Below are 14,108 nucleotides of genomic sequence, written 5' to 3'. Positions count from 1 at the left end.
TTAGTGAAAGTATGAGTACTTCACAGTGCACTTGTGACAGGGAAATACCCTGGCATCTTTATTTTTTATTTGCCCAAGTCACTTAATTTGAGGAGTGAAACCAACAAGCAAGCATTAGATACAGAGGTACATGTCTACCATGGCAATATTTGAAGCAGTTGGTTTTTGCATGCCGATACATGACTATATACGTGTGCAGGTCATCCATACGTGTCTTAAATTCACTCATGTTTCCCTGCTGTTAGTCGTGTGCATGAGTGTGTCAGGTATGTGTACAGATGTGCTTGTGGATAAAACAGGAGCTCCTTGGGATTCTTTCATTTCCCCTATTTAATCATGAGACCTGTAGCTTTGTCATTTTGAAGCCATGATTTATGCTGCTTGCGAGCCAAGTACATCTCTGTCCTCAGCCTTTCACAGGCTTCATATCCCAGCACCACCTGCACATGACATGAAAGAAAATTGGGTGACACTGTAACTGGTACAGCTCATCCTCTTTCTGAGATCCTTAGTCAAATCCATCTGGTATCATAGAGTCATTAGATCAAAAAAGACCTTTGAGATCATCGACTCCAGCCCTACCTGTCTAATACTCAGTCATATCCCTAAGCACTTCATCTGCCTGCCTTTTAAATACCTCCAGGGATGGTGATTCAACTGCCTTCATGGGCAGCCAGTGCCAGTGCTTGATAACCCTTCCTGTGAAGAAGTATTTCCTAATGTCCAATTTAAACTTCCCCTGACGTAGCTTAAGGCCATTCCCTCTTGTCCTATCACCTATCAGGTGGGAGAAGAGACTGACACCTGCCTCTCTACAACCTCCGCTAAGGTATTTTTATCATATAAATCTGTTTCAGACCTTAGTGAACAACCTTTTGCTTTCCTTCTGTCTCACAAAAAGCAGTAAGATTTTCTAGAAAGAGAACGGTTAGGTGGATGATGTAATGCCTTTTAGGCTCATGAGAAACAGTCCTGTCTGTAAAATACTGAAGAGTGCAAATGTGCCTTGTGTCCCTGGATCTGTTCTCCACTTTGGCACGTGTTAATGAGTGGGTTCTTGGCACTGCAGTGTGTTTGGCTGTGTTTTTTCTCCTAGGAGATAGTTATACCCCTTGGAGGAGGTTTCTTGAGATGATTGTGAGTCCAAATGCAGCTGCTAAATCCTACAAAAGCTCCAGAATGAAAAATGAGATGGTTTTAAGCTTTCCCTACTGCAGGAAAACTTGAGAAGCAGTTAAGTATTTGGGAATTCAAACATCTGTATTATTCTTAATTCTGCTGTGTTGCTCCAAACGCACATTGTGATCATACTGCTGGTTTGGTGTGGTAGTCTGCAAGCAGATTTCATAAAGATGCAACAATCTCCAAAGCCTGTTAGTGGCAGATTAAATCGGGCATTGAACAGGGAAAAAAAAAACAAACGACAAAAAAAGTATCTTTATTCTTCACAATTATTAGTCTCTGCCTCATAACTAAAGACTTTGTGAGCACTGTGCTTTTTCATAGCTCTAGCTTAATTTGGCAAAATAGGTCTTTTTGAACGCATCTTCTCTAGCATTGGTAGTATCTGACCTGACAATACTAGCGTTTAAACAGTGATTAAAAGTTTCACGTGTTAAGTAAACCTTGTCTGCTCGGAGGTCTGTTTTGTTTACCTGTCTGCATATCTGAAAATAAATATTTAGGTATATATTAAAAATTATCCGTTCTCCTTACATAAGTGTGGCTATGAGGCCATGGTCTTTTAGATACGCTCTGAAAGGTTTTAACGTAAAAAAGCAAGGAAAAAAATGGAAAGGAAAAACAGATTCTGGAACTGTCAGATCTTCTTCATAAATCAAAGCTGGACAAAAAGGAAGGGGAAAAAAGCCCTAGCATAGCCTATTCTTATTTCTTCCTTTGAGGATTAGCTTTGTGCTCAATGTTGCATTTTATGGCTTACCAATTTTTTATTTCTGTACCTAAGCCAGATTAACATTCACTTTCAACAAAGTCTCTTATAAATGGAGTTCTCTGCAACAGAGAGTACAGAGGCATATCAACTTGGCTGAAAAAAAAAACCAAACGTGACTGCAACAAATAAGCTCTCTAGACAGTATTTCTGTACTCTGTTAATTAAATTTAGTGGCAAAAGGAAAAAAAGCTGTTGTTGATTCTCATACTGATGCTGGCTTTTATATTCTGAATGTGGCTGTGTATGGGGCAACCGACACACCTTTTTGCTGTCCTGTTTCAGAAACCATGTGTCTGGTTGCTATTACAGAACAGACTTGTTTATCTCTTTCCTCATGCCATCACTAAACACGAGACCTTTGGGAAATGCCACCTCAAGAGCAGTTTGCTCAGAGTTCCACCTCAGCACTGGCAGCCACGTTGTTTTAGGTCATTTGTGAAAGGAGGGAAGCTGCTGTTCGGATGACATTTATGAGCCCTCTTGAAGTGACTCAGTTACAACTAGTAGCAGATACACCACAGCTCAGAATCTCAGACAGCTTGTCCTTTAAAACCACAGGTCACTGGTTTGCTTTTGGTTTGTTTTTTTTTTTCTGATGAGGCATCCTGGCAGGTTGAATAATTGAATTATCTGGGTAAGCTAATTTCATGGCTACTTTCCTACAGAAGAACAGAAGTTAGTTTTGGAACATGAAACTCTCCAGTATTACAAAATGAAAAATACCAGCATAGCCAGTTTAATTTTTCAAGAAGGGATTGTCTAGCCACAATGCAACTGTACTGAAAATGTTAGATTTTTTATTCCCTCTCTTTAGTCTTTTGTTATTTAATGTTGCCTTCGTGGCTGAAAAACCTTCATAGCTCTTCATAATGAATCTTCAGTAAGCTTGTTTTCACTTATCAAAAAAATATTTCCTGTTGCTATGAATGGTAGACTTGGCAGTATGTGCATGAATGGGTGTAGATTTGGTTGTTTCTCATGGTTTTTACAAGATTTGTGAGCTGATTAACTTACTAGAGTTTTTACAAAGAAAATTTGATATGTGTATGCACAAGCCTTTTTTAAAAAGTGGCCAATCAATAAATGAACAAAGTGTAATTTGCTGTATTTTATTCTGAAGTTCTGAAGTAGAAAAAGACAGGCTCTTTAGAAGAGCTGGGTAATATGTAAAGGTATCCTTTCAAAAGACAAGGTCTGTATCTTGAAATGTTTATTTCTCTTCAAAAACTGTGGCAATCCTGAAACTATAGTTAGAAGCATCGTAGTAGATGCAAATTGTAAAAAAATGTTATTTTTAGTTAATAAAAGAAAATCAGTCTCTAGCTTGGGTTCTCACATTGTGATGTGCCAAAATTCCTGGATGATTTTGATTTTGTACTTTCTTTGTTAGCAGATTTCTTTCTGAAATCTTGGAATGCACTTTGGGCTCTATGTAAAATAGAAGTTTTGCCATTGCCATGGGACCAGCATTTCTGCCATGTGTTATTGATATGGGGTGAACTGAGTGACTGTTCTGGCAATCGCTTTTGTATTGAAGGGGTTAATGTGAGTTTAACCTCTAAATAATGGCATCACACAGTTCTGCAGCAGGGCACCCTCAGACTTCTGGAGTGGCAATGAGGAACTAGCCTTTCCTTATGCTGATGGCAAAAAGCAGCAACAATTGTCTCAACTTTTTATTGTTTATGTGATAAAAGACAGATGGTGTCTTTTCGTATTTGGCTGTACATAGACTTCTCTGGAATCTCTAAGTGTATGTGTATAAGGACAGATTTTTTTAGGGTAAAAACAAAGGGTATTTAATTGGGTTGACTGTAGGTTATTAAGCTTCCCTTAACGGATCACTGTTCAGCCAGCATCATCCACAAAGTTGCTTCATAGCAAAACTGCTGGAATCAGCAGACTTCTGGAAAGCAACCACCATTATTGTTAAAATGCTTTTATTCCAGTACATTTCCACAATTACTTCTGCTCTGCACCATTTTGTCCTTTGTTAGCGCCACTGTGGAGGTGAGCAAGAAGTTGGAATGAACAAGCTCTAAATTTTCAGGTTCTTCTGAGGCAGTGGAGGAAAGCTCGTCCATGGAACCTAACTCAATTAAAAACACAACAGTACATAATTGTGGACCCGAGGAGACCTGACACACACTTCATGCCTGGCCCTTGACTGCCTGAGGAAGTAGATGCCATACCTAGCAAAGAGAACAGACAGTTTGGGCTGAGAAGAGTGAATCATTCAGTGCTGAGCTGCTTTTCCTGAAAACCCACAGAAATTCAATGATTAAATAGGCTTTACATTTGGAAAATCCTGCATACAAGTGTTTAGTCAGTGTTAAAATGCTTTTCTTTTTAATACCAGTAGATTTATTTTGAAACAGTATGCGATGACTAGAGGTATGGAAGTCAAGTTTAGCTGGCAAAGGTGTATGGGTGATGACTGCTTGCATTGCGTTACAACAGTATCAGGTGTCTGATGAATGTCCTACTTCTGCTGCAGGTGTTGTGTTGAGCACAACAGAGAACCAGCTCTTCAGTACAAACTGAGAAGATGGTAGTGAAAGATGCTATGTGATCTAGCTGAAGAGCTAGGGAGTGGGCAGGTGACATCCCTGTTTCTGTTTCTGATGGTTTGGACACCAGTTCTCATCCCTTGTGGAAAACGACAGTGGTTCATGATGTGTGAACTTCAGCTGTTCCAGCCTCCTGTCCCAGTGCACGTGTGCATGCACTTGCATGGATGTGGTAACATTTGCCTCAGCCAGGTTCTCCTGGTGGGAGGGCAGGAATTTATATCCCTATGTTTTAAGTCAGTGTGTGTACAGATGATGGGCTTGGGTAGCAGCAACATCCCAGGGAAGTTATCCACAGGCTGGTTGGAAAGCGCGTGGGAGAGGGTCAGAGGGTGCTTACCATGACCATGTGCTATTCCAGTTTTGATATAAAAGGTTTGTGATGATTCTTCTTTTCTCTTACTGGTCTAATACTGGAACCTTTTCTGTAAAAATGGAAGCTGAGTAATTAAGTCATTACTTATTCCTGCCATAAAGCAGAACCACTTAATTACTGCATGTTATGTGTCACCTTGGAGCCCGCTCAGTCGCTTGTGTCTGAGGCCACTTCCCCGGGGCAAGGAGTCAGCCAAGTTCTTGATGCCTCCTGGCCCAGGTGCAGGATTCCTGCCTCTGAGCAAAACATTCACCTGGCAGCTACACTTGGGGTTGGGGATGATTCTCCATGTCCTCCAGTGGCAACACCAACACGGAAAACTACCTGCTTGTCTGTCAGACATTATGCCTCTCCACATGGAGAGAACAAGGAATGTGCTCCTGGAGGAAAGGAGTAGCTGGGGTGGATGAAGGGGGTCCTGATTTTAAAAAAGGGATTATGAGAATGCCGGGAAACACTACTAAAATCCAGAAACCTGGTAGTCTGGATATGATAGAAACTGTGAGCTCTCTGCAGAGATGGAATGAAAGAGTAGGAAAGGCTAAGGTAAGACGTTTACGTGGAGAGGACGCTCTGCATGAGGATATTCATTCATTCAGGAGAACTCCTGGGGAAGGAAAGGGGGATAAAGGAGGGGATTCCCGTGTTCAGTCACCATGACCCTTGCTGACACCATGACTTGTTTTTCACCTCCCATAACACCATTGCTGCTGCTCCTTACTCCTGAACAGCTGTTTGGGAACAGGGCTGAGCCAGGAGAGGGGTGTTAGGATGTTCATGCTGCTGATGAGGAGATCTGTTGCCCAGCCCCATCTGGCCTGGCCAGAGTATTTCTCCCTTGCCACCTGCAGCTTCTGAGGCCTTTTTGGAATGGGCAGTTGTGTTGATGGGTTGGCCAGCTTTGCTGGCTCTGCTCCTACCACAAGGCTGTTTCACAGTGAGCTGGCGGGGGGAGAATAGATGCCAGCTGCTACAGTGGCTGCAGAGTTGCTCAGCCGCTGCCGCCCCAGCAGGTTGCCGGATGCTTGATTCTTCCTTGCCAGACCCTCATCAACTCTGAAGAGGAAAACTAATTTTCTTTTCAGGTAGCAAATTATAAATAACATCCATCCTTTATTCTCTCACAGAAGGGTGTTTAAACCAGCTGCAGGTATCTTTCAAAACTCCAGAAAGATGTAGTGAAAAAGGGAGCAGGCTGTATAAATAGTCATCCATTGCATGTGTCCCTCTTCATCTATCTTTTTGAAAATTCATAAGCTGTGAGACCCCCTGCAATGCTGTAATGCCTTTCTAGGTGAAATCCAGAAGTATAGAGGGTCACATCCTTACCTGCGGTAGTTTAATGTAACACCATTAAAATCAAAGGACCTGTTGTCATTTATCACAGTGAAGGTCCTCTTGCAGAAAGGATTTTTAGCTGCCAGCATCCTCACTGAGCGTTAGAGAAAGAAATCCATGGTAGTCTTGGGGGGGGATATTGGGCCTGTCTAGTTTAAAGGTGCTTGTTGTTCCTATTTCAGTTGTGTCTAGGGATTCCTATCAGAGAAAAAGATTCTGATACAAGGATTTGGGTTGGCACAAGTTTCTTTCAGCATTGAGATAAGCTGTCAGAGCTAAGTAGATCAAGAAGAATAATACTCAAATAATGAGAGTTTCAAGGCTTTGTAGATAACAAAGAGAATCTACTTTTAATTATGATCCTCAGTGAATTTTGAAAAGGTCATATTCTTTCATCAATGTGGAGAAGGACAAGGAGCATCTACATGAACTCCACTCCCACCTTAAAGGTAGCAGCACCCCTGTTTCTTAGCCCAAAGCCTCGGAAGGTCATTATGACTTCATTGTTTCCTTAGAATTATCTAGTACAATATTAGAAATGTCATTGCTCCACTGCAAAGGCAGTAAAGCAAGGCTAAAAAAGAGCAGCTATAATTAACTAGAAAGTACCAGGGACAGACGAAGACTTGAGGCTCTGCTCCTCCTTCTTGTAAGAGCATGCTAGTATACCACAAAGACATGGAGGCAGAAGAAGCAAGAAGCTTGCATGTGTTCAGAAGGTCTATTACAATCATGTTAGTTTTGCTATTTTTTGTCCTCTGGAAATTTGACAGTGGAGTGTTTGGTCCACCCAAATATACCTATTTTCTGTGTGTGAATAAATGCACATACGTGGGAAGGTGAGTGGTATGAGTTCAAAATTACATGTACTGACCCATGGTTTCTGATATTTTTCTCCAAGTGTCTTGCTCCCTCACCAATTCCTAGCACATTGCTGTAGCTAAATCTTCCCTGACATTTTTTTCATGTTACATGAATTGTTTGCCAGTGAACAGGGTCTGATTACCAAGCTCCTAAAACAGAACTGGTGAGATGCTGTACCTTTCATGCTAAAACATCAAATTGTTCTTCGGTTGACTTAAGACGTACCTCCCTACCAGTGTGGAGGTATCTTCCTCATCCAGCAAGATTTTAAAAATATGAACAACTCAAGCTTTGTCTTAACTTAATAACTGTACTTTTGAACCAGAGGTTAACTAAGGCTAGTGCTTACAATGCTAGTACTATGCCCTTTGCTTCTATAAGGAATTTGCAGAGGAGTAGTCTGTTAGCTGGTATCCTGCATTTAAAAATAACCTTGTTTGCAGGCATATATGTCTTCTTCTAGATACAGTTGCTGTCTCTACCTAAGTTCCTTATCATTGGCAAAGAAATGAGAATTTATCTGGGGCCGTTATCATATAATTCTATGAAATATAGTTGAGTACTGTAAATGTAAACTCTTGTTGCCTGCTGCCAGCCTCTTATAGGGTCTCATCATTCTTAGATGTGAATGGTATGGATGAGAGAGAGGGACCTGCCTGCTGGAGTGCTTGATATCAACAAAGGCTGAGAAACTCCAGATGAAATACAGAAGCATTGGTCAACTTTTAGACAAATGTACCTTGGTAAAGGTCACCTGTGAGGGAAATGATCTATGGAGGATGCCTTGAAATGTGTTCAGAAAACAAATGGTTCCATTTTATTTTTTCTCTCTTGCTTGATTTTCACTTTTGAAATTGAAATCGTACCAGGGCTGCAATATTTTACGTTCACTGGAGAAATAGCAAAGTGGTGAATTGCCACAGCCAAATGAGATAATGTTTAATAAGAGACAGGAAGAGGTTTTTTGAGTCAGACTTTGCTAGCATGTTTTGGGGTTTGGTGGGTTTTTTTTTTTTGTGGGTGTTTTTTGGTTTTGTTTTTTGTTTTTTCCCATGGCTGATTAGCATCAGATAAAAGAGATTAATAACAGTTTTGTTTCTTCATGGAGATGAAAGAACTCAAAATAAATATCCTTGCTGCATCCTTTATCAACACTTGGAAAGTCTGAAAGACTAAACTCAAGATCTTTCTTATAGATCTTAAGTAAAAGAAAATAAAGATGATTTTAGCTTTGTTGTCTTCATTTGTCCTTTACCTAGCAGCTGTAATTTAGCTGCCAAACAGATGGAGAAGACAAACTCTATACAAAATCTGTATGTTCTCTCATGTCAGCTACAATGGAAGGAATATTTGGTGTACAGGTTATATTTGTTACTTTAATTTCTTTTAATTCCCCAAAGTTTCAAGCTGATCTGTGTTCCATCTCTAAGTATCTGTATTAGGACCAGATTTACAATACCTTAAGCAAAAATCTGATTGAGATTTTATAAATCTGAACTTAATGTGGAGACTTAGAGTTGGATTACTCAGATTGCTTTGGAAGTCTAGGGGATTAAAGGAAACAAGTCTTAAAGAACAAGACTCCTTTAGCATCTTCTTAATGAAGATCCTAAGTTTAGAAATGCCTGTTTAGGAAGATAGTAAAAGACAGAGGTCACAGCATTTTCTTTAAAATAATAAAAACAGTTCTTCATTTCAGAACTGCTGGGCAGACTGGGTGGGTGAAGCTAAGTCCAGGACCCTTTCTTGTCCTGAACTACGGTGATCGCATATGCTGAGTGAGTGTGTATGGGGATACTGCTGCCTGTGGGGTGGGAATCAATCAGGTAGGAGCTGCTCTTTCTAGTTCCACCTGGGGCAAAGGCAAGGTGTAGGCTGGGCTCTCTCAGCCAGTACATTGGGTTGTCTACCTGGTCATCAGCAAGAGTTGGAACTGCCCCTGCATCCATGCTCTAAGCCTTCCCCACTATGCATAGGGGGCAGTATGGTGCTTACTCAATTCATCTCCCAGGCTAGCCCCAGGTGTGGGGGACGTTTGTTACAAACGTTTCTTCCCTTTTCACTTTGCTTTGTTTCATCCTGCCAGTCACTGAAGGCAAGAGTCAGCCCTCGGGGTCGAGAACAGTGACAAGCTCCAGCAGGGTTTAAGAGCTAGAGAGGAGATATGCTCTGCAGTACATGCAAATCTAAGCTTTGCAAAACGATTTGTGTTCCCCATTCATACCAGACCCATAATGAGAGGAACTGTGTTTGGAAAAAGTTGTTTGTTTTGAGGACTCTGTTTTCTAAATGCAATGTGTTAACTGTACCTTTTGCGCATGTAGTTAAAGAGGCTTTGGTGTTGTGAGAACAAGACCTAAAGAACTCTTCTAAAATTCATGCAGCTTGCTAACATCCACTTTTAAACAGTGGATGTTGCTTTTATATCAGTTTTCTAGAACCGTCTCCAGGGGAAAACAACATTTACTTCAGTGATTTGAATGAGGATTAAAGGCTCAGAATATCTAAATGCTTGTGCCCTCATTACAACTAAAGGTCTTGGTGTCAGACATCGTATCCTAACGGAGTATGTATTAACCAGCTGCCTGGGAAAGTCTAGCTTCAGAAATATGTGACATACTGAAGTACTTCCATTTTGCTTGTTGAATTCAGCATGCAGATCAATTTGTGCATCTGCAAGCTCTTCAAAAGTAGCTGACACCAGAATGGCCTGTTTGCTCAGAGAGGAACTTCTGCAGAATGTTGTGTGAGAGTTTCGGAGTTCACCTTTCTTTCTTGATTTTTAGCAGTTATGCTGGGAAACAGGTAAGGGAAACAGAAGAAAATCTTAAGAGAGACAAGGATTAAAATAACCCACTTTGGCAGAATTTTAGGATTAAGATAAACAGTGTTTTATGTGATCCCCTAATGTGCCTAGCTGTCTAAACTACTTTATCTCACCTAAGACTTATCAATGTTGGGAACATCTGTTAAGGTGTTTCGCTGGTTACAGGTTTGCCATCAAGCAAAGCAAGTGTATATCTACATAAAGGAGAATGCAGCTTGCTCTTCCTGATCATCTCTCTCTACCGTAAAAACCCACTAAAGCTCAAACAAGGGTTTCTGGTGGTTTGGTTGGGTTTGAAATAAATTGTCAAAGATCTTGCATTTCTCTTCTGTCCTCAAGCACGTTTGCACTTTCCCTCCTGTGTTAGCATACCTGTTATAAAAGTGGAAAGGTGCTGTCTTTTTTCAGACTTGTGGATATAGCTGAGGAAGGAAAAGGTGGAGGGGGGGAAGGGAAGAACTGAACAGACAAGCTCTTGCAGACTGCAAAATATACTTGCCTGTTTGTTTTTCTCCCAATTATGTCAGTTGGCCTACAGGAGCATGTCAGCTCCTCCCACGTACCTTGCCAGGGGCCTTGTATTATGACAGCTAAAACAATGCTGTTGCTGTTGAAATGGATGCAGTATTTTCAGCTTCTGAGAACAAATAGTATTCACCCTCCTCCTAATATTGATATCTGCCGAGGAGAACACTGGTTACTAATCACCTGTTTGTTTAAAGACCCCACCTCAAAACATCCCCAACTCCACTGGCCACTTTGCTAGTCTATCTTGTTTTAGTCCAATATTTAAGACAGGATTTTCTGTCAAAATGGGAACACCTAGACTGGTAAGATATGTAATAATTGGGATTTCAAACAATTCAATTTATTTTTTTTCCACTAGATGGTCAGAAAGAGTTTTCCTACTATTAACCAAAGAAGCCTGCACGTATTTGCTAATCAGATCTTGCATTGCTGCAGACTTGTCTATAAGTTATATTATTCCAGTGTCACAGACATCTCTGTCCCTGCTAGGAGAGAAGCAAGCACACAGTCAGGCTTCCTTAGCATTTCTGTGCCACTTCACAATCCTGAGCACATTTCTCATCTCTGCTTGCAGTGTTAATAACAAGAGTTTCCAGTGAGGAACAAGAAGGCAGAGTATGCTCATGTAGGTAGGTACGTATGTATGTATGTACAGAAAAGACTTGAACCAAGTGCTGTATTAATAGAATGTAATAGAAGAAAGGTTGTGACACTAGTTGCATGGTTTCTAAAATGACTAAATATAAATAATCAAACAGTTGATATATTTTTGCTCTTTATCAGCCTTCTTATTAGCACTTTGCACCATCCTGTGAGCTTTGCAGTTACAGGTGATGATGCATTTGTTGGAGGACAGGGTAATTGGTTCACAGATCAGATTAGCAACAGATCAGTATTTCAGGCAAAAAGGAAATGATGGAAAAAATCTTTAGCATTTTCTGGGCAAGCCAAACCAAGGGGAAAATTTTAAGAGAATAAGTAGGGTTGTTATTGTATTATCCTGTGGCACTGTGCTTCGTGATGTTGCAGCACAGAATTCAAGTTGGTGCCAAGTCTCTGATTGGCTTTTGAAAGAGACTTATAAGTACTTGAGGAGAGATGGTTCAAAATTATGTGAAAAAAAAAGACTTTTTTTCTGGAGAAGTTGTTAATGTTTTGCAAATAGCTTTGTGTAGTGCTGAAATTTTCCTGCAGCTTTTTTTTTTTCTTCTGTTTGAAGAAAACTCTTTTTGTTACTTTACTGCTCTGTTGAAAAACTATCATGTAACCTTGAGGCATTTATTTGTTTTATTTCATTTTAGCCTATTCAACTGCAAATCAGGCATAGTGAATCAAAGCTGATGGGCTAGTTGGTTTAAAGTTTGTTTGCTTCCATTTAAAGCCAATAACCTTAATGGTTTCGTAACACTTTCTGGCTGTGCTAGTCCTCAAAGAAGTAATTCACTCACACATCTTTCATTGATCTTTTAGAAGGCTGGAGCTCTATTTTGTGAATAAACATCTTTTCAAAGCTATTGTAAGTTTCAATTAAGCAGTGTAATTTTTGTACTATTAAGTTATTGCTTAGCCTTACTACTTACTGAAACAGAAAATAGAGCACTTTCTACCATTTATATTACTCTGTTGTATTAAAGCACACCATTCTGAAATGGTTCATACAAGGCTGCTCATCTATGAAAGTGCAAAGTGGATGCAATGACCCAGCAATGCATCTGAGGAGCTGGCTCCACTGCCAGGCTTTGCATGTAGCCCCAGTGGGAGAACACCACTTCTGGACACAATTATACTGGTGTTGCATGAAGTCTCAGCAGTCCAAGGGTCCTGCTTAAACAGGAGTCACAGTCTCACTAGGCTTAAATCTGTGCAGGACTATGAAAGTTCACAGTGCTGTGCTGACTTGTAAGCAGCCCTGTAAGGAAACAATTCAGCCTCAGCTCTCCAGACATGAAGTTGCTCCTTCAGTGGATTAGAACAGCTAAGCTCAATTGTATAAAATGTATGTTGCTTGCATAAGATACGTTTTGGGTGAAAACTCTGCTTTTAATTATAGACGGCTGCATAAAATGTCAGTGATTCAAGAACAGATTTACAGTATTCTTGGCCTGCATGGCATCAGCCAGAAAACATGTTACTCCTCCTGTTTACTCCTCTCAGAGCAGAATTTATTCTGTTTGATGAAAGCTTTTATTCAATGGAAAAAAATAAAGCAAAGAGAAAAGTAGGATTTCCTCATCTATTCTGTCTCTCAAGGTTTCTCAACAGTGAAATTGCTCAGGAGGGGATCCAGAACAAGGTGAGCAGTCTGCTTTGAAACAGGGGAGATCTAATATCTTGCTTCAAACCAAGAAAGATAAAATCCAAGTTTAGGTTGTCTGAGAAAATCTTAGCCTTCAACGTCCTGTTGTCCATGCACTGACGGGGAATTCCCATCCTCTAAAATTACCAGTTGCCTCTGATAAGTAAAATTCCTTCAGTAATTCTCCAGGGCCTGAGATAATTATATCCAAGGCAAAACTGGCAAGGTTTGAAATCTGATCAGATATACATTCAGCTGAGCATGATCTGCTATTTGTTCTGATTTAGCCATTGTCATTCCAAAAATACTGCCACGGAGGAAAATATAAACATGATCCCTTCTTTTTTAGGATTGTTACCATCTGTATCGTAGTTACCAAATGTTTCTTGCTTAACTTGTATTTAAAATTAACCTAGTCTATGCATCGCCTGCCTTTACTGTAAGCATAATATAGTAATCACAGCTATGTTCACAGGATGTGGTCTACTTTGATAAGCATTTTTCTTTAGCTTTGAGTAATGTTTTCTGACAAGTGCTATTTTTGCCACTTCTTCTATAAATATGTAAGTTCTTATTATTCTGCTGTCGTGATTCACTTCTGTACTCATTTCTGTGGAAGTATGTTGAATTATACCAGCTGAGGTTATGGCCTCTACTGCTCTTTTCAGAATGTTTTCTTTTAGCCTCCTCTATTTTTAGGTCAATTACTGAGTCCCCATCACGTTACGTGACTGAAGATAGCACCTGTCCTTTTATTTATATCCTCGTATTTTCTGAGTTCCTGTTGCTGCTTTTTTTGACCTCCCTTCCCCATGTAGCTGCTTCTCATTATGCTATTTCCTGATTTAACCTAGATTACGCAATATCTGTGTAGGTTCAATAATCCCTTTGAAAGAACTAATTGAGCAGAAGATGCTAGCAGGAGACTTGTGGGTTAGCCCCAGCCAAGGCAAAATCCTCAAGCATATAATGAGGATGCTTTCCATTTTAAATGAGGTGATTAATGATAAGATCCTATCTTACTCTGAATGCTGTGCACTCAAGTATCACTTTGGCAACCTCTGGTGAGAGGAAAACAATGTTTAAAATAATATTTATTTCAAAACCAGGTTCTGACTGACTCCAGGAGAGACCTTATCACCAAAAGGGGACACGAAAGGCCGTCTTCCCTTCCTAGTCTCCAGCTTCTTCATTTCTTAAAAGGGGTGACAGAAGTCATCTGATTCACAGAGCGGCTGCCAGCTAAGCATAACCAGATGCTGGAGGAGCAGGGAAGAGCCACCGATGTGGCTTTGGTCTCTGTCTGCAGTAGGACTGTCTGCTTGTGACAGAAGTGGGAAAGGAACCAGCGCAGC

Source organism: Phaenicophaeus curvirostris, chromosome 6 (genome assembly GCF_032191515.1).
Source record: "Phaenicophaeus curvirostris isolate KB17595 chromosome 6, BPBGC_Pcur_1.0, whole genome shotgun sequence".
Lineage (NCBI taxonomy): Eukaryota > Metazoa > Chordata > Aves > Cuculiformes > Cuculidae > Phaenicophaeus > Phaenicophaeus curvirostris.
Note: the sequence above shows the minus strand (reverse complement) of the source record.